The 26,204-nt window shown below is 36.2% G+C and overlaps 1 protein-coding gene across 3 annotated transcripts in view; it reads right to left on the bottom strand.

Annotated features, from left to right (window-relative positions):
• LOC121726063 (homeobox protein prospero) overlaps positions 1 to 12,691 on the bottom strand; it is an 88,953-nt gene extending 76,262 nt beyond the window's left edge. For 2 of the 3 annotated variants that reach the window (XM_042113285.1, XM_042113289.1), the window contains exons 1-2: positions 9,412 to 9,868; positions 3,412 to 3,466 (exon numbers count right to left, since the gene is read on the bottom strand). The gene's annotated coding sequence lies outside the window, so the exon portion shown is untranslated. Of the gene's footprint in view, positions 1 to 3,411; positions 3,467 to 9,411; positions 9,869 to 12,299 lie in introns of those variants that run through there. The other variant, XM_042113287.1, reaches the window with a different exon arrangement.
• Positions 12,692 to 26,204: the final 13,513 nt, after the last annotated feature.

Raw genomic sequence — 26,204 nt, 5'->3', positions numbered from 1 at the left:
AATCATACATAAAATTGCCACCGACATTACTTAGCTGTAAGTTTTCCATGTTATATAAATAAATAAATAAATATCATTATGAATTATTAAAGTATAAATACCTACAACTGAGTATTTTGTGAACATTTCAAGTTTCTAGCTGTTACCATTATTGATTACGAGCAAAAAAGGCCAAAGAATCACGTTTCTTGTATGGGAGCCCCCCTTAAATATTATTTTTATTTTGTTTTTAGTATTTTTTCTCAATCCCTGAAAATTTCAGGAATCTAGCTATAGCGGTTTTTGATATATAGCCTGGAGACAGACAGACGGACAGACAGACATCGAAGTCTTAGTAATAGGGTCCCGTTTTTACCCTTTAGGTACGGAACCCTAAAAATGTAATCAATTGGCACATCAAAAACATCTTGTACCATGTTGTTAAAACAATGTTAAATTTAAGGCGCCGTAAAGAATGAGGTGTGAGCCACTTAAGTGTGTGACGTGACATTCTTGTCCCGCGCGTCAAAATGGCGTGACGCGGTGTTTCTGCACAAAGAATTCCGCGGCAAGTCACAGACGCGCAACTTGCTCACGAGACACAGGAGAATGAATAGACACCCGCTACTTTGGACAACACATACGGGCGCAAACTCTACGTAGAAACGCCAAAAATTACAATTTTGTAAACTTTTTCTTTTGGTTTTTCCAATATTCATTAAATATAATAATCGGTTTTTCCAATATTCATTGGTTTTTCCAATATTCATTAAATCCATAATCAATGCTCATTGAGCATTGATTATGGCTAGTCTTAAAAGGCCGGCAACGCACCTGCAGCTCTTCTAATGTAGCGAGTGTCCATGGGCGACGGTAGTTGCTTTCCAGGTGGCCCGTTTGCTTGTTTGCTCCCTTATTTTATAAAAAAAAACTTTATCCACTAATTCATACGGGGTCAAACTTTACGTAGAGAGGTTATTTTACCGATAACCTTTTCCTGTTGGTTATTCCAAAATTTAATAGGCGTTGATTAGGGCTGTTTAAAAATTTATGGCTTTCGTCAATCTGTAGGAAACCCGGAATTTCCTGGAGGCTGGAAATTCAAAATTATTTTGTAACAGGTAGCAAAAGAACTCTTGGATTAATTGAAAGTAATTGAACATAAAATGAAAAGCAAGCGAGTATATTTAGATCACAACTATTAAGTATAATAAATAAGAATTTTGACCGGTAGTAAACATCATCGCAAACTTTACGTTCAAAAGAATTTTGAACTGTACCAATGGTAAACCATCAACGCGTGTTAAAAATAGTCGGCGCGTTCACCTAGCAATTCTTTGTCCGTGTGTTTTCATATTAAGTGTAAGTACACACTTACACGGCAACTTGGGTGCTAACACTCCACGCGTCGTCACTTGCGAGTATAAAGGCGCTAAAGAGTTTAAAGTTTTCGCATTAGGCGACATCCGAGCGGCGAGTAATTACTAACATCTTTCAAGAACGAGCTTTATATTAACATAGTTGAGAGAACTTTTAGTTTTGTTTAGTCATTACCTGCTTGCTGGTGAATTAAGCGATGGTAAGAAAGTTAAAAACGAAAAATCTGAGTTGAAAACGTTTTACTTGGAAGATTTATTTTTACACCATCCTCATCGCGTTATAGAGATTGTAAATTGCGTAGGTATATACATAACTAGCTGTTGCCGGCGACTTCGTCCGCGTGGACTTCAGTTTATAGCGCGCGATGTCAACAAAATTGGTGTCAAAAGCTTTTATAAAAAAACCCTGGTACCGTACCCCTTAAATCAAAACAGCTGTGCAGTATGCACATAATATTTCATTTTTTTAAATTAAACTTTATATTTTATGCCAAATTTTAAAGCTTATTTAGCCCCCCGATTACACAACTTTACCCATAAACTATTTATCATTGATAGGTTTAAGGTTACGTCACTGTATATAATATAAAGTACTGACTTATTAAATAACGTAAATAAGAAATAACAATCGAAAAAAAAATCGAAACCCGAATGTACGATGATACCACCTCTTATAGAAAGATGTTGGGCAAGCGTTAGCGCGAAGTAAGAGACGCACGACGCCATCTAGTATGAATTTTTGGAACTAACTTAATTTGAACAAATTTTCGTATTTTCACCCCCTTACAACCCTTTTTTCCAGTAAAAAAGTAGCCTATGTCCTTTCTCAGGCTTTAGACTATCTGTATACAAAATTTCATTACAATCGGTTCGGTAGTTTTGGCGTGAAAGCGAGACAGACAGAGATACTTTCGCATTTATAATATTAGTATAGATTTCATGCTAATACCGTGATAATAATTATGTCTAACTTTGGAATCAACAAGAACGTCTATTCAACGTGACATGAAAGCTTTCTTAGAGGAGGACGCGGAAGGCAGTGAGTGCGCGCCGAGTGAGACAGGTTCTGAGTTCTGACATAATTACAAACTGTATCTTAAGCCTTTAATCGCGACTCGCATCTCTCTCGAGCCCACCGGCCTCTTAGTTTTAATGGAAAGCCCGATGCACCTCTTTAGACGGCCTAGAAGTCTTTTAGCATTTGTGCGCCTTTTGAAAATTGTCTTTCAACGAACACAACGATTACGCCCAGAAACGCATTTAAACTCCATTTTTCATATTTAAATTACGACCGCTCATAAAAACGATTCCCCGACAAAAAGTGTACCTGCGGTGAAATCGGAAAGAAAACGAACTTTACAAAACTACCTATGCACTGAGATAAATTGAACGAGCCTCTAGGTTCGCGCTAACAATAACCCACTAACGAAATTAAAAGCAGATGCAACCTCATTTTCCAGAACCTCTATGCAGAATCATTACTTAAACTCCATCTTTTTAAACGTTTCCAGAAAGGCTGAATGCGCTTAGTCCTTGAATCGTTTTAGATAAAAAGTAAGCCCACGCACGACGCGGCCCGGCTCCCGCTATTGTACGGCGCGAAGGTGGATCTCATTAGGGGAGCGTTCGGAATAAGACCGCGCGATGAAGCGGGAATCTTGGCGATCATTACGGAACGCGGTCGTGTCATAGCGCCTTTATGTTTTATGAAATATATTTTTTCTATATTTCTCTCTTGGTTTTAGAAATGCGGTATCTTTTGTGGCACAAGTATTCAGTGCGTTCTGTGTTCGTATTATGTAGCATCTAGAATGTATTTTTGTGAATGCATTCGTTATTCTAGTAACCTGAAAATGTCACAAATAATGATTCGAACAAAGCGCGCCAGATTCGTGTGAATCTAAACAACTTGTGTGTTCTTAATAACGTGCTAAGTACCTACCTACGAATACTGCTATAGAAAATTATATATACGCGGTATAAATACATATACAGTTCTACCAGTCTATCTACAACAAAAGGGTATTAAAATAATAAGATAGCAGATACTTACGGAATGAGGAAGTGGAATTCCGAACTCACGCGTCCGTATGTTTGATGAGTTTGATCTGAAAAATTAAACATGTCATGTAACATTCAAAAGCGACAATCATAAAGAAAACAATGAGTAAAGAACGGAAATAGATATAACATTCAGATGACGCCTCCTATCGGCAATCATCTATATTCTATGGGCAGTTACCTCCAACCTACTTTTCAAGAACAAGTGGAACAATAGACATGCGTCTTGTAAAGTCCCCGCCCACCGTCTTGGGCCCCTCCCCCCTCGAGAAGGTTCCACACCCCCGCCTTCGGATCTGTGCCATTGGACGAGTTTTCCTTCCGGACCGAACAATGAATTAAATATTCATCGATAAAAATCACTTTATATTTATTGTCGAGGCGGAAGTTTCTAAATATAAATTTATAGTTTGACGATTGGTCATGGTTATGTAGTTTTAGTAATCTGTGGTTGTGTTTTATTGGTGTCAATGTAGTATAGTAATTTATATTAAGATTTAAGTAATGACTATTAGCTTTGTCCACGCTGTGCCTTTTTTTGTTCACCAAGGGCATGCATTATAGCGCAGTCAACATCGCACGTGACTCGTGAGGCATGCCCGCGACGCTATGACACTTTTCTTTCCAACGCGGTTGGATTTTGACGCATTCAATTATTGAATATGCCAAGCGAAAGTTGAACAAAAAGATGATGACGAAAATTGGAGATGAAATTGCATAGTGTGGGCATAGCTAATGAGTTACTTACTATTAATTTGCAACTTACATGAACGCTTAATCTAGAAAATTGAAAATTTAAGTTCTCTTAGACTCGCCTATCGAAGGTAGATTCAAAGAAAGAAAATAATTGTGTAATTAATTAAGATATACTTTTAATCAAGACTTTGGTGAAAATGTATTGACTGTAAAAACTTTTACCAACTATCTTCTTAAAAAGCCTTTCAATGCAGATTGCAACTAATAGTGAATAGTCTACATAAAACATACTATAATCGATCACACGATATTCATGCAACATATATCCCAGTGCGATATTCCGGAAATTGGAATCGTTTCACCGCACCGAAATACAAAAGTTCTTCAAAATCGAAAGAATAATAAAACGTAGATAAAGCTAAGTCCATGATATATCCAGTGCTATTATAGTTGGTGTACAGTGTACACTAAGCCGTATTACAGCCTGCGAGCCTATTGTAGTCTTAATGCAGGAGCAAATATCTAAACGACCTCTGATTGTTTCTTTTGTTCGCTTTAAAAACTTGAGCGACGGCACTCGTTTCTTCAATTGTGAATTTTTATATAAACTACGAAATATTTGAGTCCGGCATTAGTTTTAATTGAGGTTTTATGTTTTGAAGAAAATGAGGCTGGAATTAAAAGCAACTCAAACTTGGTACTAGGCGATAGTTTTACTATACTGTACTCGGCGAAACATGGCGGTAGCGGTCATTGACTCCCTGTCAAAAACTTTTCATTTTCTATATAAACCGCGATTGACAATGAAGTGTCAAATGTTGTCAATCGCGGTTTTGTATAGAAAATGACAAGTAAATGACCGCTATCGCCATGTCTCGCCGAATACAGTATAGCAGCAACTAGAAATGTAGAGTTTCTTTATTAATGACTATGTCTATAGACATCATGACACAATATATACATTGTTGCAGCTCTTCTGATGCTGCGAGTGTCCATGGGCGACGGATGTTGCTTTCCATCAGGTGACCCGTTTGCTCGTTTGCCCCCTTATTTCATAAAAAAAAATTGTACTTGCCTAGGTAGTAGGTACTAGTAGTACCTGTTTATATTTCATTTCAATACGATTTTTATTGGTCAAAAGTCAATTTGTTCTAGGCGTTTCTTAGTACAATGATTTACTGCTAAGAAAAGTATTACTTTATCAAATTTTTTGTGATTGAAGATTTTTGTATTGTATTCTTAATTCTATTCTTTTTAGGCGCTACTAAATATAATTTACTTCTAAATAAGTAGGTATGTTTTGTATCTCACTCAATTAATGATAACCTTTCAATAACTTATGACGCTATTATACATCATATTTGATTGTAAAGTTCGTAGATATATTTCGGTTCAATACGCCCACACACGCCCAAGTTCTTACAAGGCGAGCGGTCGTACGCCCTCTTTCTTAGATTAACTTCTAACTCCTCCCATATGAAAACGCCTACCTCCTTGGCTCGGGCGTATTAGAATTTAGGTCATGTCGACATATTACATAACTACGTTGGAACATGAGTTAGCGATTGGACTTGCAGTGAATTTGTTGGAGTAATTTTAATTATCGCTAGTGGTACTATTGGCATTCATTCTTATTTATCTTGTAATAATCAGAATAGTGACTTCTATTTTAGAATTTTATTGATTCAAAATAACCACAGGTGTGGACTGCGATGCATAATTAAAAAACAGTAGTTTAAGGACGCTATCACATTTTTTCACAAATATCAGCGATTTTCAGGTACCATTAAAGAATTAGGAGTCACACTGCAAGGATAATATTTTTGTTTCAAATCAAAAACAATATATTCATATCTACGTCTATACCATAAAAAAATTATAGCCGCATACAAAATTTTCACATACTTAATAAACGTTTTAACCATCACAATAATCGCAAAAGATTAAAAAAATGGGGTTTGATTAGGTACAATTATAGCTAAATACACTGAACTAAGGAAAATAAATATACAAAAAAATTGTTGCTTATTTAGTCCCCTATACGAATAGCTAAATATTTTATATAAAAAAAAATATCCACAGCCGAATATATAACCTCCTCGTTTTTTGGAAGTCGGTTAAAAATAAATAACATTTCCATTTATAAGAAAAATAAGAAACGCTCTCAAATTTCTTCATACATTTTCGCCCTATCAAGAATGCGGCGAACGTCGTAAGTCGTAACCGCCATTGTACAAGGCGCGCTGAATGCTGATATTGAATGTTATTTTAATATCCTTAACGTCGATATTCGTACTGACCTGCTAGTTTTTGACATAATTTTTGTGATAGCGTCCTTAACTTATTTAGCTCAGATCAAAAGTCAAAATATCAGTACGAATCGAGTAGTCAACGCCATCTATAGTTGTTTCTCTGAATACTGCGCGTGCGTTGGTCTGAAAAGCGCCATCTAAGCCTATTATCCCGAATTATTGCGCACTCCAGCTAGCTTAAAGGGGGAGCGTCATCTATTATCGTTTTAGTGCATTGTTGCGCGTGCGTTCGCCTCGCTAGCGCCATCTGTGTTTTTTTACGCACACATTTGTCAAAATGACATTCAAATCTCAAAGTTCCACGTTTTGCCGCTAGATGTCATGCAATCTAAATTTACAAAGATGTGGCCAAATTCAAAATACTATTATTAATAAAGTAGGAATTCTTGAGATGAAAACATTATTAACATTTAAAGTAAGATAATATATTATGCGATGGGATAGGAAGATCCGACAGGTATAAAAGATTTAGGTACCTACTGTGAAAACTTTGAATATCTTATATCTTTAAACAAGCAATTCTTGTGTATATGTATATATAATATATAATTGGAATCTCGGAATCGGCTCCAACGATTTTCATGAAATTTAGTATATAGGGGGTTTCCTGAGCTCTAGTAATCTAATCGATCTAGCTAGGAATCATTTTTAGAAAATCTCAAATTATATTCCTGTTTTATCGAATACCGAGCGAAGCTCGGTCAAATAGCTAGTAATTTTATTAAGTGTAACGTTATAGTAATTGTAACTTTGACATGTAGATATATTTTATCAATGTGTCCGTTGTTAAAAAGAAAAATGTTTTGACTATCTTTGAATGGAAGAATAACGACTTTTTCTTTTAAAGATTTTTATAGCATAATTTTCACCTTACTTAGTAATAAAAACATCTAAGACTTTATTATTATTATCTTTCTAATGATCTATTGCTTTTAAGTACTGAAATTATTATATCTGTTGAGCTATTACGTGTAGATCTTACAAAATATCAAGATATTTTTACGCTATTAACCAAACAACTAATACAGTGCAAGTACTCAATACAATACTATAAAGTCGACCAGGACCTGATCGCAAATTTGGATGGCAGATTTTCCAAATATTCTTGATCATTGGATAATTTTTTATTTTTGCAATTTTCACACACAGAAACTGCCGCTATAAAGAATAACAAGGATCAAAATGTTTTATTCCAATTACCCCGGAAATACTAGAGTCAGTTTATTTTCTTACTTTTTGCCATCAGATCCTGGTAGACCTATACCTAAGTACTTTTAAAACTACTCACTGAAATTAATAAAAATTGTTCTGTTGTGTTATGATTAATTTTAAAACTCTACTTATATTAAAGGAGCTTTATAGAATATGTATGTATTCTGCCATCTAACCCTCGACATAACAGGCGTTACACGTTTATAACCAGTTTTTTTAGTTATCTTCCTTTGTTGCTAAAAATGCATTGTCATAAAGAGAGCAGATGAATGTTATTTAGATTTATTTTGGTTTCGTAGAAAGTTATGATTATTCAGTCGGCGTTCTGGCTTGAAAAATAAAAATACCTACATACTTACATTCAGAGTTTACATCAAAATCAACCTTTATGTACCTACGAATACAGAAAACCATACACTGTATGTTAAAACATACATTGTTTCAAAATATAGAAAACCATTGTGTATATGTCGCAGCCGACTGGTTTAAATAGCCGTTCAATCAAACAGCTAGCCCTTTGACTGAACAACACCATTCAATCACACGTCTAGCTTTTATATTGAATATTTTAGTCGCTCAAAACGTTCAACACTACAGCTGATTCAAAAGCCGCCGTCTAATTGAAGTAGTTCAGCGCACACCGCTGCGGCGCTAGGTGCGTTTTATTTACAATATGGCGTCAACTAGCAGGTGTTGGTTGGTGTTTTTCGGAAAGAAAGTAGTTAATAAAAGTTACAAGTGTTATTAAACAGACAAAAATTGTAGAGGCACATACGAGTAAATTCAAATTTCAACAAATATTCGAGGAGAAATTACGGTATTATGAAATGGATGGACGCAGCCTCCGCCGAAAGGGGGGTTAGGGGGGCATAGCCCCCCGTCAAAAAAAAAACAAACACAATCCAGAAAGTCCAAAAGTTGGTTAGGTTAGGTTAGAACTTAGTCCACAACACAGAGGAAGCCGAGCGAGCGCAGCGAGCGTGCTGCGGCAGCAGCCGGCGACCGCCGTCAAATAAAAGGAGGGCTCAGGAGGCGCAGCCCCCCGCCAAAACAAAAACAAACCAGTTGGCTAAGCGTTGTCTAGCTGTAGTGTTGAACGTTGCAGTCAACAAGTCGGCTAAACGACGTATAGCCGTGTGATTGAATGGCGTTGTTCAGTCAAAGGGCTAGCTGTTTGATTGAACGGCTGTTTAGACCAGTCGGCTGCGACATATATTTTAGATGTGTGTGAAGATTTTATTATCTTTTCAATTATGGTAAATGGAAAAGATAATAAAGGGATTAAAAGTAGGGATCATAAATAAATCAAAGAAAAAAAAAAAGGTTTATTTGTAAAAAAAAGAAACAAACAAAATTAAAACAAATTAACAAAAACATAGGAACTAAACAAGAAAAAATAAATACACTTAAAATTATAGGTATTAAAATGCTGAAATTGGCAGTTAATATTCACGAAAATACTACGGAAAGCGTTTGAGAAAGTGCCGTCGGAAAAATGGATGAATGTTTTTGGTCAGGAAAAAAATCTTATTAGCAGCGCAGTCATAAATAATGAATTATAAAATTAGTGATTGGTAACTTAATACTAATTTGTATGTGTTAAACTTAACTACTTTTAAAGCAAACATAAATTACTACTACTTATGCTAAGTAACAAAAAAAATATTGTTTTTTACAAAAAAGAAATGAAAATCCAAATATAAAGTAACTCTAATCTACACGTATCTCTATTAGAAGCAGGCATAACAATTTTCAAATCAAGAAAACACCACCTTTTGTCGACGTATAGTCTCTTATGTAGCACAAAATTAGATGAAGATTGTTCGTAAAGTCACACCAGTTCGTATATAACTAGCGATGTACTACAATTACTTGTGGCAGTCAATCATTAAACTTATCATTAATTCAACGCTTAACATTATCTATCGGTTGTCACACGAGGTGTCGTCGTTTTAGAAAAAATAAATTTTCAAATAAAAATCTTTTAACGGCCAAAAAGTTTAATCTCTCACAAAATGTAACCGACATAAATATTAAAAATTTCGCAAAACTTTTCCCGCCGCCGACGGTTTAAGTAAAAAGTGAAGGGAATTTAGCCTAAAAATATCTTCAATTAGACGCGATTAGAATTTAAAAATTTAGATTTTTGAATTTTTTGTAATATTAAAATTTATAATCACAAGAGCACGAGGAACGTGTATTGCGCCGCGCGGCCCGGCCGGCCGCCGCGACTCCAGACGGACGACTGAGACTAACCGCGTCGGGCCGCCACCCCGAGCCGCCCCCCTCCCCACCCCCCGACTCCGCACCTCCGCCGCACCTCCGCCGCGGGGCCGACTTCGTTACGAGCCACTTGTAATCGCCGCGCGATTTTTCCGCCTAAGACAAATTAGGCGCGCCCCGCTCCCTCCCCGCCCGCGTTTGGGCGGTTTCTTAAGTGAAACTCGTGCGGGGCCTCCGCTGAGCCTAAAAACCGGGGCCCCGAGGCCGGCAGCGGGCTAGGCCGGCCCAGTGCACCGCTCGCGCGAGCATATGCTGGCTAATCGTCTAAACGGCTCGCGACCGCTTTGTTTACATCCACATTATCAGCGCGAATATAAATTATTGACGTAGCAGTGTTACGGCGGGCTGTTTTATTTTTAAATGGCATTTAATCGTCACTTTCGCTTTCGACGCCGAGGCCGGGTTAATTGTAAATAAAATTCAATCATTCGCAAAAAATCCCCGTAATCGGCACCGACAATATCAATGAGAGATACGTATTTAAAGCACATTTTATGCATAATAATGGCCGCTGGTGAGAGCATTTTTGCACAGAAAATTCTGATGGTTTAAAAAATGTAAACAATAAACTGTTGAATGATTTTAAAGTAATCGTATCGTTAAGTGATTTTCACACACTTGGTTTCAGTGTTATCTTTGATGAGATTTGACACATCACAATATCAATTGTGCATAAATGAAACCTTAACTAAATCGTCATATTCTCTTGTATATATTACAAATCTTTCAAATAGACGTATGATAAATATTTTTTATAACAATGCAAAACGAACGTTACTTTTCTTTAACTGAGCCATTGAAGCGAATTTAAACAAACTGTTTTATTACCTAATTTACAAATAAAATTAAAAAGTTTAAAGAAAAGAAAGTGAACTACTCGTTAGAATATAAAGCTGATACTGTGTCATAAATTGATACCAGAAATCGAAATCCTTACTCAAAAACGAGGTTATGTATATTTCTAGAAAGTATTTTTACGACAAACAAAAAAAGTACTTTATTGAAGTACACACAATAAAAAATAAATTTCTTGAAATATACAGAAACTCATTTTTTGTTAGTCAAAAAATGAGTTTCTGTATATTTCAAGAGAGAATTTTTACGACTTACAAAAAAAGCTTCTACTTTTAAATAAAAATATTATAATATGTTTGAATGATACACTAAAAATAATTTTTCGTTCGTATTTAAGAAAAGAACAATAAAAATAAGATTCAATCGAAATAAAAATACAACAACTACAAGGCAAACCTAAAATCAATCAATATAATACAGAAATTCGACCCTCTACGAGCGGTCTACGAATTACTCGCACGTCCGCGCTGAGCGTCTACGGCGTAGGCGGTGGTGCTACGAATATACGGCGTAGGCGGTGGTGCTACGAATATAATTGTGATTTTTTATATTCAAATTTAATTTTTTTACTACATATGATTTCAAAAGGTGCAAGAATAAATTGACTAAATTATTATACAGATTTTTTAAGGATTTTTCTGTATCGGGACGCAAAAGTGGAGAGCACTTTTTACGACAAACAAAATCATTACTGTACTAAAATATTATTTAAAAAATTAATTTATTTCAACGCCTTCAGTTATCTACTTACATGATATTTGGAATACATTTAAGCACCCACAAAAAATGCAGTTTTTAAAAAGAAAAAAAAAAAACTGGCACAAATTCATGACAAGTTATTGTTTCAATTTATGATACGGTGAAAAATTCGTCATTATAAAACGATCTCTCGCAACGATTTCATCGAAGTCCATTGCAAATTTCGCACGTGAAGTATTGGTCTGGTATGAATTAATATAATTCCTTTATCAGAGCTCGTTCCGCCGAGCCGCGGCGCTCCCGCTGCGGTGTCGTTGACCGCATCGCTTTTATCGAATATAAATTCAAAATAACTGATTGACGAAATAAAATTGAAACGTTCTCTGTTGTTTTATTGTTTGTTGCCGCTAATGTTTTACTTGACGTGAGTGGCAATGATCACTGTTCTTACATTAAAATGTTAATTTTGTGAACAGAGTCTCGTCAATTGTTTATTTTCCGTTTTTTTTTTCTATTCGTAAAGTGCACTGTTAATCCTAAAATTTTCTAAAATAAAAATGAAATTAAGTAGCTAGTAGTAATTTTTCTCAACAAATAATGCGGATTTGAAAATCAACAAATTTTCGTGCTACTGGCAACGTTAAAAGAAATTTGTGCTCACAAATTCGTAAATAAACAAAAAATAAATAACAAATCTTAAAAAAACATAAAATAAGTCATTTACAATCTATAATACAAGATAAGAAAAAAAATTACAAAAATAGTTACACAAAATATGACTCTACATAAAAACAATAAAATCATTCACATCTTCTACGAATACCTTTAGATGATGATGACAATTTACAAATCTTCCTGAATCTTCAAACTTATCAAACACGAAAAATGTTTATTTTTGCAGTTGTAAAGTCCCAAAAATCCGACAACACCATTAAAAACTAACGAAACCAGTTTTAGAATCTAATTATAAAACTTATTTTTTACAAAGTTTATAAGTAACACAGTCCCGAAAAATTTAGAGTTCGTATCACCTGCGAAGTCCTTAGCACTGTAATTTTAAATAATTTCGAATTACAAAAAAAAGAATCCGAAAAAAAAAATGTAAACGCGTCGAAGGAACTTAATACCACTTATAGACTATGCGGCAAAACGAGCCGAATATTTACATTGAAGAAAAAAAATGAGGTCAATCGGAGGTTACGGGCAACGCAGCCGGACGGCGCGGGCCGCGACGGGATGTGGCGTTCGAGTCCTCCAGCGTCCCGCGCGCCCCCGCCGCCCCCGCCCGCCCCGCCGGCGCCCGCCGCGGGACCGCCGAAAACCACGTGCGCGCACTCGCGACAGGGACGCAGCATACCCGCCGCCCCGCGATGGAAAGGGACGACCCTATTCTTTTTTTAATTTACTATATTTGCTGATTTTTATTATTTTTTCGCATTTCGATATTTTATTTTTTAGTTGATGCGCCCCGCAACTCACCTGTTGTGCTTGACCCGCTTCGATCTGTCCACCGATCACATGATCGACAATTTTTGCGCTATTTTTTATTACAAATACGAAATACGCGCTTCTAAAGGTCGTTCTAATCCAGCGTACGCGTCCAAATATTTGTTTCACAGAAGAACGACAAAATTTCAAGGATTCCTAGTATACTCGATATTTATCTATTCAAAACAATGACTATTGCGTTTGGGACGTTGCAAACAAAAAAATATTTTTTGTTACAAGTTACTACCGTCCTATCGTCATATTTTTTTTAATTGTGTACCCTTACTCTGTTAGATTCAATGTTAATTCATATATTACTTACATAATATTATATGAAATACAATTTAATAAAAATAAGTAGATTTAAATTAAATTATAATAATTATATCTAATCATAAGTGCTGCCATTATTAAAGAGCGTCGAGTAGCCGAACTAAGCATAATTCAGTGTCCAGGAGGCCGGCGCGACACTAGCGCCGCCACGCTTGCCGCGTCAATGGAAACTATAAAACGATGGTTCATTTCTAACGCGTTATTTTACCTTTTTATTTTTTAATCGTGAAAGTGCAACGTTCACTTCGCCTGGCATTCAACGGCCATTTTCGTTTACTTTTTCTTTTTCGTTTTCATTGGTTTTTCACAGACGTTTTGATCATGTCGCGGAATCGGCTCTCCGTAACATACATTGTAGTGTTTTTTAAGTTTTCAACAGTTGTTCAATTCTGTCGGTAACATTTATTCAGCATTTCACAATTTGTATACGAAATCAAACATGACTGTATGCAAGGGGTTATTTTACTTTTAGTTTATTTAACTTATAAATAAAAGAAACGTTTGCCTGTAAATTATTTTACTAATTAGATTACTAATTAAAAATATTCACAATAGATGGCGCTAAGAGGCTGATTAGAAATAATTAGAAATGTTTTTAATAATTTATTTTTGTATAATATTTAACTAATTCTATAATTTTCTTTTATCTATTTTCAAAACTAGGTTTAAGTTTTATGAGATAAAACTGTCCTAGTATAAAATTGTTAAAATGTGTAAAAAACTCTCTGTTCATTTGAATAAGTTTTAAAATATAATTATTATAATATTTTGATATCATACTCAAAACGCAACTAACGATAATATTTTGTGTTGTAGATTTTGACTTTTTTATAGACGTGAGATATTTTATAACGCTCATAATTTATAATATATTTTATTGGTGAAAAATTATTCAAGGATAATATTTAAATATTTAACGTCAATTAATATTGGTGTGCCCTTTTTTAAAAATTAAGGGGATATTCTGAATTAACAGCACAATTATATTGATTATTATTTTGCATTTTTTTGAAACATTAAAAAATATTATGAAGCTTAATTACACAGGTTTAAATATAGATGGCGCTACAAGACATATTTCTTAATATAAAAGCTCCTTGTGGACGAGTCGCGATCTCGCCGCGCGCCGTAGAGCGCTAGGGATATAGAGCTATGTAGCTACGAACAAACGGTTGGGGAAGCTTTTGTAAGCTTCGCTACGTAGTAAACGAAGGATGACGATTTATTTTACTAATAATAATAACTGTTTATATATTTTAATTATTTAGATATGGGTGGAAAAATAATAAAGGTACAATTTTGTCATTTTCGACAATTTTTCCGTTCTTCACGAAACTTTTCATGCGCGAGTGCTAATCGAACTTTGTCGATTTTTTTATATACGAGGTAAAACATAACTAAGTGATAATACTTTGGGGTGTGTACGTGTCCTGTGTATACGTTCACTGAAAAAGTAGCACCGCTGAAAGAGCATTTTTTTCACTTTTGTGTAAGAAAACCCGTGACCCCGCTGGGGCGCTTGCCCATACAAATTACAAAAAAAAATGTTCTTTCAGTGCGGTTACCTACTTTTACAGTGAACTGATGAACTCTCTACAAGGAACACATACACACCCTATCACTTAGTTTTATTACACCCTGTATAATTTAAATGAATTAACTAAAATTTAATGTATTTGCGAGACACGTTATAATAGTGTAAAAAAATAATGGTACTTTTATTTGTCTTGCTAACCAATAACAGGCAACTTAACGTCCTGTCAATATTACAAAAAAATCAATAATAGGATTAATCGGTTTCCAAAGGAAGTATTATCCACAGGACCATTATTTTCCGATTACTATAAACGTGTTTGTAGAGCATAAGCAAAGCATAAGAACGAGTGTTAGGGATGGGCCGTAAAAGAACAATGTAATAACGTTTTAGGGCGCCACCTCAGACCTCAGCCGCTTAACGCCGACGGTAAACTTCCAACATTACTTGTTTTAAATGTCCCGCGCCAACGTGAGATTCTTTCACACTGAATTCGGTTAGGGTTGCTGTATATGATACTCTTATGCCCGGTTTCTGAGATTTTTTGATACTTTTTAGACCAGTTTTTAAGGGATTTTTAACTGGAATCTATTCACTAGCGCTTTTGATTAAATGACGTCAAAAATGTACCAATAACAACTTATATAAATAAACTCTTGGCAAAAGACCTCATAACTAAGAAGGACAAGTAAGAAAACGCATATTATTTTCTTTAGGTGTCTGCTCAGATGAGTCAGACCTAGGTAATACAATATGTTATGTTATAATTTTAAAAGATTTAGGGCCTGTTTCACCACTACCTGATAAAGTTCTGGATAGGCTTTAAAACTTATCTGACAGATACTTACTGCATACTCCATCTGTCAAAAGAAGTTGTGGATAGCCTATCCGGCACTTATCAGAAAGTGGTGAAACAGGCCCTTAGTGGCAATTCAGTAGGTACGGTATCATTTCGAGTTATATTATGAGTATTATCTACGCGTGCCTTACATGTCATTGGTGGTAATAAATCGATGGATAAAATTTTGAATAAATCAATATAGACTTTTAGCTTACCGCTTTAGAAAGTTAAACAGATACTTACGACGAAGTTCCATTTCTAAGAATCTACTACCAAAGAGTATCTAATACACTTACCATACTGCAAGTGAGGAAGGTGACACGTCGCGGCTCGTAAGCCGTCCCCCTCTACCCCTACACCCCGGTACCCCTGTACGAAGTGCTCGTAAACACTCGCCCTAACTGCCCCGGATAGACTTACCGGTGATCGATCTTATTCGATTTGTTGCTAATTTATTTAAAAAAATCTTTTAAAGTTATATTAATTTTAGTTAATTCGTGATTACTTTGAAGAGAGTCATCAATAACATAAATAACAAATTATAAGCCACGTCACAATCGATAAAATTATCCATGTGTTTTTCCCACCATAGATTATATTATTATATTATGCCTTTCTTGTCAAACTATTTTTTTTTCTTTTGTATTTTAATTGGCAATAATCTTAGTTCTTATGCTTGTACACCTGTCACGTATCTTTATTTATAGTAAGTAAGTAATAAGTTATTTCTTTGTTCTTTCTTTTTTCTGTCTATTATTTTTACTGTTGTAGCTGTTGTAGTCATAATTATTTATTGTTTATCCCTGCATGTTATGTTGTGAAGTCACTCTTTGGCTCCTGCAGAATACCAGTGCAGCAAGCTTGCTTGCTGCGTATAGCTGAGCTGGGGCCAATTTTTGACATCACATAACATATACCTATAATTATAATTGTACATGGCTTAAGTCCTTTTTACTTTTTATTTTCTATTCTGTATATGTTGTGTGTTGGAAAAAATAAACGTATTCTATTCTATTCTATTCTATCAATGTCAAAGTCTAAACTGACCATCAGCAGGTGCTGATGAAATTCAAGCTATTTTTACAATTGCTATTGAAGTTTTGAAAAGTGCATTGTTGATACACTTATCATTTCTAAATATGTCACATCAATAATATAATAGGTAGTTTTTCTACGTTAAACGATTAACGATTAGATAAATAATAAAATTGTGGTAGGATTTAAGTATACATTTTATTTCTTAATACAAATAGCGGCTGATACAAAACCACTAAAAAGTAAACCTTTTTCCTTTTAGTTTATGAGCGTATTTATTTCAAATCGTTTTCAGCATTAGCTGTAAAACGTCACCACCTTTGGGCCTACTCTCACCTTACATTGCTATTAGGGTTGTGACTTGTGAGACGTGTTTGTGGCATAAATCAGGCATGGACCGGCAACGCACCTGCAACTCTTCTGATATTGCGAGTGCCATTAGGTGGCCCGTATGCTAGTTTCCCCCTTTCTAAACTAAGTAAGATATTGTATTTTTGTTTTTCTTAGATATTAGTGTTACCTAGGACAAAAAATGTAGAGTTCGGCAGTTTAAACAAAGAAAAATAAAAATCTCTACAATATACAATACTAGCGACCCGCCCCGGCTTCGCACGGGTATAAAATATAATATAGCCTATTTCACTCACTGAAGAAATGATTAAAATCGATTCAGTAGTTTTTAATAATATTATATTTATTACTACCCGTGGCCCGCATTGGTCGGTACCGCCGCAAAAGCTACTTCCCGCAAGTTTAGTAATATCTTCGAAAACATTTATTTAAATCATATGCTGTAAAGGGCCATATAGATCTATATTAAATCAATAATGTATTGAAAGTATTTAATTGAATAAGGATTATTGCCGTATTGCTTAAAATCGCTTCGAAAATTAGCCATTATTTAAAGTGGGATATCCATAAGAGATAGACATAATATTATACCATCGTGGACTTTTCTGTAGACCTTTTCATAGTGTACAACACTTAGTACATTATTTTGATAAATCTCGTAGGGTTCAGTCTGCGTTTGCAATGTAAGCGGAAAAAAATGTAATTATTTACGACATCACATTAGACACCCCAAAAATAACAGTATTTATCTACTATTTAATTAATGTTGTTATACTTATAAACCTTCCTCTTTAATCATTTTATCTTTTAAAGAAAACCGCATCAAAATCCGTTGCCGTAGTTTTAAAGATTAAAGGGAACAAAGGGACATAAGGGAAAAAAAGCGACTTTGTTTTATACTATGTAGTGATATTGCAGGTAAATTAATAATCGTTTGATAATTATTGGAAAAATAATTCCAACAAAGTTAACTGTATAAAATTAAAGCTAATTAATTATCCTTTGATATTAGCTTTACAAGTACTTGTTCAAATTAATTAAGGTGATTTTGCAAATACTAAGAATTATAAAAAACAATGCCAAATTTCTAACCGCTAAAATATGACAACCCTAGGAGTAACGCAAGATGCTAACTTCGGTTTTATTGACGTACCTTTAATTTCCAACAACTTTGAATATGGGTTTTTTTATTTCATGGATGGAAATCACATTTATATAATAAGCTCTAATGTCAGACACAAAAGGTTCAGATTTATCTGATGCAAGTTAAGATTTGAATGTCACCGATAGATAAAAGTTTAACCTCTCCCCTGTTACGAAGACTGAAGTAAAAAATCCTTCTTGCTACGAATTTAGGCCGTGTATCCTTAGAATAAGGACGTAAATTGCAAATCGGGGAATGTCGGTGGCGACTATTTTGCGTTCGGCGTGGATTCTCGCATATTTTGCTTCGGAATCGCCTTTTTGATGTGTTGTGTTACGTAGCATTGTTATCTTATAATGTTGGGATAAATCTAAGTCCGTTTATGAGTTCTGTGAGACCGGTGCTCGGGGAAACAAATTTCGTTTTATGGTGCGATCATATAAAGACATAATAAAACAAGATTAAGTGTAATGTTACCGAGAAACATTAAGTACCTTGTACCTTGTGTGACATTTTATTCTTTCGGTGCTGAGATGTAAAAGCATAGCATATTATAGGTCTACCGAAGGTTCCGGGGAGACTCCGGAATGAAGCGCGCGTCACGTCGCCGATAACTCGTGATAAAGTGTAGTTATTAAGTGTATATAATTTATGTATATATTTGAAGAGTTTGGACTTCTAGAGTTATTAAATAAAAACGACTTGTCTCCTCCGATGCATCTTTATTAATAATTAATCTCACTTAAAATTATTACTTAGCTTAATCTACTTGGGTGGTACAATAATTATTAAGAAGTTACGCCACAATATTCGGAACAACGTTGGACACATTGGGAAATAAGCATAAAGTTAATATCATACACCAATACTATACTATAATATATTATAGCATAGTATTAGAATATACTAAGATATAATTATTACACTTCATATTGTATATGCATATGTAGCCTGATATAATACTAATAATAATAAATAAATAAACTAAAAAAATATATGTATTACTAGACAATCGAGTACTTAAATCATCATCACTTTATTTTGTGTCAAATTAGATCTGTGTATACCAAAGAATAAAACATCATTTCGCGTTAATGAAATAGGACTTACAGGCAACATTTTACGAAATAAGCTGATAAATGAGAATACTTACAGTTTATAATGAAGCGAAAGATTCTCAACTAAGACGCCACCCTTTGCAGACAAAGAATGAGACTGGAAGGGCCAGTAATCCCCGTAATAAGTCTAACAAGTGGACTTGTAACGAAATAACTTTCACAAAGAACGTTCAAAAGGATTGCGGTTCTTTCGTACCAAACGATTTTTGAATCGAAAGAAGCGAGGCTTTTAAAACTTTCCGGTGAATGTTTATTGCCTTGGTTATCAAGATATTAAAGTCTGGAGATTAAAATTAATATTAAATTATTAGAAATTCCTTTTTTCTCTATTTTCTGGTATAGCAAAACCATATTTAATATTGACATAATAATAATCTTTAAGTTCATGTTTTTATTTGGAATGTTTCTTTGAATGCATTTTTGTGAACTATAATAATTAAATCATAATTTACCTTCGTAGAAAGAATAGTGGAGCCATTCGTTTTTTAGTGTCTATTACACGTAAAAATCATCAAAAATTAGTCCAAGAGCCAATTACGGGTCTGATTAAAATGATACATAATGAGTTTTGCGCGTCCTGTTCGTAAATCTCTCGTAGTCCAGGAGCCTGTCGCGTCCGTCATGCCGCTCCCGCCATACACGCGATAAACATACACGAACCACTCAGTATTTTACCACCAACATGATTATCGCTTATCTTATCTAATGTTAAAATTTGACCCGAGTTGAAGTTAAACCTGCGGCTAAACAGCATGCCTTTTCTTTCATTTCATATTAAACTCAGGGTTAACTTTAAGCTCAGACTGGCCTGGAAATTTCTAAAATAAACAGTATTATGTTTACGTTATAAGTATTTTTTATTATTCGCTGCCTGCAAACACAAGTGAATACTTGGGGTACCGTAAAAACTCCAAAAACGATTCTACAAAATCTTAGAGTTCCAGGGACCAAACAAGTAGGATCTGCAAGGAATTGTCGTTACCACGTCAGAAGCTGTAAGCCCGGGCGCGCATTAGCGGCCAAACCGCAGCGGCCAGGTCACGACGGCCATCGAGATAGATATCTTAGTATGAAACCGCCATAGACCACGCGCACCTGGCCGCTGCGGCCTGGCCGCTAGTGCGCGCCTGGCTGGGCTTGATAATACTTACCGAGTAGAATGGCGAGACAATGCTCTCGGCCAGTTAAGTTAGCCGCTGTCGTGCCAGTCTTGCCAGGTCTACTTATTCGGTCGGAAAGTTAATTTGTGCCCCGCGAGCCACCACAAGTTCACAAGGTAGTAAAAATAAAACTTGAGAGGTGACAAGGGATACCCGAATGGAACGAAGTTATTTCTTCAAAAAACCCGTATATATGTACACTCAAAAAATTAAAAAAAAAACGCCATCTATTAATGCCTAATAATACTAACAACGCGTCGCTGTTTATTCTCAAACACGTCATCTAGTTGACGCACAGCCCCTCTGCCCCTACTATGCAGGTACTAATAGAAAAGAGTCGAGGTCAAATATCGTCCTGTCTAGCCTTTTTTTTTTGATGCGCAGGGGAAACCCATAATGGGTGCCCCGGGTTGGGGATGTGCCTCAGTAAGCTGAAGCACCCCGGGGATATGTGGGACTCTTACCCACTAAAACCACCTTTTTTTTGCGGTTTGCCTTCAGCCGTATACGGAGTCATGTCCTGGATCTGTCTAACACAGGACTCCCTCCACGACCGGCCGGTCTACCTCAAAAGGGATCGGCCTTCCACCAAAGTAAGGGAACGCTCTGGCAAACATCCGTATCCGGTGAGTACCTGTGTAAGGCGGAAGGTGAGGGGTTTTCTCTTGCGGCGTGGATGCGTCGCAAGAGAAAACCCCACCTCAGAAAACTGGACGCAGATCCTGAGCAGTACGTTGACCGTACTGGGCCTGCGCCAGGTCCTTACTCCACTTACTCAATAACCACTGCTCTCCTAGCCTTCGGACCCGAAGGAGCTCCTCCCATTGTAGGCCTTCGCCTCGCGACCTGCGCACTTCGCAGCTGGGCCTTATTATGAGCGGTGAGGGAATCCGCCTAAACCGGGCACCGTACATGGCAATACTCCGACAGACTCCGGAGTGTAACCGCCTGCAGGGTTCTGTAGGCCCTCCTATATTAGGCAGGAGCCAGCCCAACGCTGACGTCGCCCTCACGACCTTCGGTCCCAGCTGTTGGAATTGTGGGCCGAAGGTCCAGTCTAGGATGAGCCCAAGACCTTTAAGCGTCGGACTCATCCTGACCTCCGTCTCTCCGATAAGGAGTCAAGCTCCGGGTAGGGGTCCTCTCCTCCCGGATCCGCGGAAGAGTAAGGTTTTGGTCTTGCCTAAGCGAACCCGAAGCCCCAACCGCTCTATGCGGCTGACAACGAGGGATGCTCCCACCTCCGCCAGCCACGCAGTCTCCCGGAAGGTCCATCCCCGAAATGGTGCATAAGTGTCGTCGCAATAGCAGACTAGCACCATTCCGGGGAGGAGACTGCTCCGCAGCACCCAGTCGTAGCTGACGTCCCATAAATCTAGGCCCACATTTGAGCCCTGAGGGACGCCGCACTCAACGCTCTGCCTCTTTAGGGACCCCGACTCGTCCTCGTACTCGACCCCTATCGGAGAGATACTCGTTCAGTCCTGTCTAGCCTCCTTTAGTAATGCCGATATGCGCCATAAGGAACTTCGTTCCAATAATTATTAATTATTCGTTAATCGATAGCTGGTCCGGCATCTTTGTTTTGCCATATTGGTAAGACAAAGCTGCCGGATCAGCTAGTCAAACTTTATTTCTTCCTGACTATACCTACTAAAATACAAATGTTGTTCGCGACTGTACTAAAACAGTAGTCCTTTATGCGAGTATGTTGTGTGGAATCGCCGGCGCGTGTCATTAGCGGGATTGAAACAAAACATTCGCCCGCCGATATTTGCCTGATATAATTAAAAGCCGGCTCTAAAAATGTATAACTTTTTATAAAATTACTATTATTCATTATAGTCTATCTGTATACGTAGGTGGGAGATTTGCATATTGAATTGGCTAAAAATTACTGGACAGATAACATAAAAGGCATGGAAATTTTAAATATTATCGGTATAATATTTTAATCAATTGGCCGTGAAGAGGTAACAGATAGACACACTTTCGCATTTATAATATTATTAGTATGGAAGTATGGATAGAGTACGCATAAGAGAATAGGATTGACAGGAATACTACAACCATCGCGCAAAGTGGTGTGTGAAAAATATTTATTTAGGCAAATACCGTATTGCCTCTAACTCAATATTTAAAGCAGAATAAATCACGTCGGTCCAGCGGTCAGCGTTGCTTATTTATAGTGAACTTTCAATTTAGCGAACACGCCCTGGCCCTCCGTCGCCCTTCGTCGTAAATCTCCCGCAGACACTTTCTTGCGGCCCACGACACACTTGGTCACCTCCATATAGATGCGAACTGTCTGTCTTTCTGTTATCTACGTTAAAACCGATGAACTGATTTGAATAAAAGGTACGAAAATGTTATAATTTCCTTCTCGAAATAGGCGTGATGTTCTTTACGCAAACATTGTGTGTAATCAAAGTTGCGGAAAATATTGTAACGAAATTCCTTATCGCGCATTCGACGTAAATCTGAAGGCTAGACAGAACGATATATTTTGACCTCGACACTTTTTTATTAGTACTTGCATGTTAGGGGCAGAGGGCGTTGATAGTAAGTGCGTCAACTAGATGGCGTTTTTTTTTTTTTTTAAATAAACAGCGACGCGTTGTTATAATAGTTTAATATTTTAATATTTTTTGAGTGTATACATACGGGTTTTTGAACAAAAGAAATAACTTCGTTCCATTCGTGTGTCCCTTGACACCTCTAATTTTTTTTCTAATTATAAACGAGATGGAACTGGAAATGGAAACATTAAGAGCCTTGTACAAATGTCGTAATATGAGATTTTCCCCAAGTATCCTGTAACTTCATATGCCTAACAAGTATTTGAGTATGAAAAACCTAATAGACTCTGAAAGACCTAATGCAAGAACTTTTCTAACACCCCTGTTTTCTGTTTTGTCTAGCTACAATTACAATTACTATTCGGTCAGTCAGTTACTAATAATATTATGTACCTATCATACATAATATTATTAGTAACTGACTGACCGAACCATCTATTCCAACGTAGAACCTCTCCTACTACGAGTGCTACGTCTAGGCGTCTAAATCTGTGTTGCCACAATTTTGAAAAAGCAATAAAATGTTGTAAAACTCTTTATTTACATTATCAGGTGCAATGAGTGCAACCTTCACCGTGGCGCTGTCGCTTTCGTATCCGCTCTCGTAACTGAATTCAGTTCATTGGCAAAAAAAAAACTCTCATTGCGAGCGAAACATAAATAAAAATACATTAATACGCGTAATACGGTCTACGGACACTACGTCACCCGTGGGGTTGCCCGCCGCAAAGATCTCCAACAAAACGTACGTACGAAGTATTAAAATATCGAATTTTGAAGCATATAAAGTAACGAGCTTTTCATGTTAAAAATCATATTACGTTACTAAAATCAAGATAAGGTACAATTAAGACTTTGTAACATATTAATTTGTTATGAATTTAATTATTGTATAGTTTTATTGCCTTATATCGGCGGGTAGTCAGTTGTTTTGCACATAATATTATTCCCCTCGAATAAAAAAAATCGGAGACACAAAAGCTTAAGTTCATTTTATAAACATCATTATTTATAGTCTAATCTGCGTCTATACTACATAAATTGCTCAATCAAAAAATTGTGTATGAAATGACGGCGAGGTAACGTCTTGCCGGCTGGCAACACCATGTCACGCGGCCTGTGACGTCATAATTGGCTCGCAATACAACCTTCACCCAATAATTGGAGCGGTCGGCGCGAAACGCGAAAAAACGCGATATTTTTAAACGTTAAACGAAATAAAAGAGTAATGAGTTATTGATCGGGCGGGTTAATGCACTGATATTGCGGACGGTCAAGGCCGCCGGATAATGGAGCTTTTAATTTTATATTTTATTAATTGGCCCGTTTCCGTCAACACTTTTTTGCACAATGATTTTACTCAATGATACGTTGTACTCATTTGCATATTTTACTACACGATTTTTGCGGACACGAATGTTGTGATAAAGAATACAGTTAGTTCTCAAAGATTAAGAATAATGATTTTTATTTTATTATGAACAAAATGTTATAGTAGAGACTCCGGACTCGTAAAGAAATAAATAAAGTATACAGTGTGTTATGTTTCAAGTTTTGCATAATAATTATCGTAGGCAACATTTAATATGCTTAGGGCCTGTTTCACCACATCCTGATAAGGCTATCCACCAATTAACTTGACAGATCAAGTATGGAGCATCTGTCAAAAAAGTTGTGAATAGCCTATTATGCACTTTATCAGAAAGTGGTGAAACAGGTCCTTAGTATTTTCAATATCGCAGTTTCCAGCTAAACTATCATCATAAATGTAACTATCAAAATATAATCATACGTATAAATCATACGTGGGAGAGCCATGCTTCGGCACGAATGGGCCGGCTCGACCGGAGAAATACCACGTTCTCACAGAAAACCGGCGTGAAACAGCGGTAGCGCTGTGTTTCGCCGAGTGAGTGAGTTTACTGGAGGCCCAATCCCCTACCCTATTCCCTTCCCTACCTTCCCCAATTCCCTTCCCATCCCTACCCTCCCCTATTACCCTTTTCCCTCTTAAAAGGCCGGCAACGCACCTGCAGCTCTTCTGATGCTGCGAGTGTCCATGGGCGACGGAAGTTGCTTTCCATCAGGTGACCCGTTTTGCCCCCTTATTTCATTGAAAAAAAAAAAAATAACTATCAAAAATAATATCAGTTTTAATGTTTACGATCTTTAAAAGGAAGAGCTTAGAATCAGAATAGTATTAGGTAACCTAATCATCATGCAAAATCACCCTTATTACTTACCAAAAAGATCCAAAATAATTACAGTCTATAAAATCCTATCTAGTATCACAGGCACATCAGACTTCAGTTACACTCTACACTGCACTATTGCACTAATCACAAATTAAAAAAAAAAAAGTTTTTTTTGTAAAAAGGCTTGTGTTTCATTAGCGGGAAGTGTGTCCCGCACACCCGGCGTCCCACAAGGAACTCGAACGTCTTGGGGGCGAAAGACGTTGGTTCGATCCCCATCGTTAATTTCGTAATAAAGGTGTGTGGAGGGGCGATTTTATTTGCTAATTCCTTTATTTTACTTGATGACTGCGAAGTTGCTTTTGATTAGACACGTTACGATTTAAACAAGGTTCCTAATAGTAAAATTTTAAATTACTTTGATGATATTTTGTTAGTTAATTATAATGATCAAAATTAAAAGCAGTTAATCAAAAAAACTTAAAAACATATGTTTCATTTTTGAGACCTTTTCATTTTAGTTTTAAAAAATAAAACCAACTTTATTCTTACTTAAAGTATTAAAATTATTTTATTTGAAACTTAGAAGTTCAACCGAAAGTTTTGTAAAGGAATTTTAATTTTTATTCAATATTAGTTCTAATGTCACTAGTCATAAAGACTGATATTAAAAATTGCTATTGAAGCCCAAGAAAAAAATGTTTATTTGGAAGGGTGAGCTTTCTTTGCGTTCATATTGTTGTTGGTTCATAAAAGGCGACAATGTTGACAGGGACGAACTACAACGCAGAAAAAAAATAAAAAGGAATATTAACAAATAAATTATGCATAATATTTACATCACACATTCCAATATCCAACAAATATTTTAGGCCGAAAAGGGTATAGACTATAGAGGTATAAACGGTGTTCTTGAAAATTGTTTCTGATGACAAAGTTTACAACGCATG

Source organism: Aricia agestis, chromosome 4 (assembly GCF_905147365.1).
Source record: "Aricia agestis chromosome 4, ilAriAges1.1, whole genome shotgun sequence".
In the NCBI taxonomy this organism is placed as follows: Eukaryota; Metazoa; Arthropoda; class Insecta; order Lepidoptera; family Lycaenidae; genus Aricia; species Aricia agestis.
This window is presented reverse-complemented; position numbering and strand designations above follow the sequence as displayed.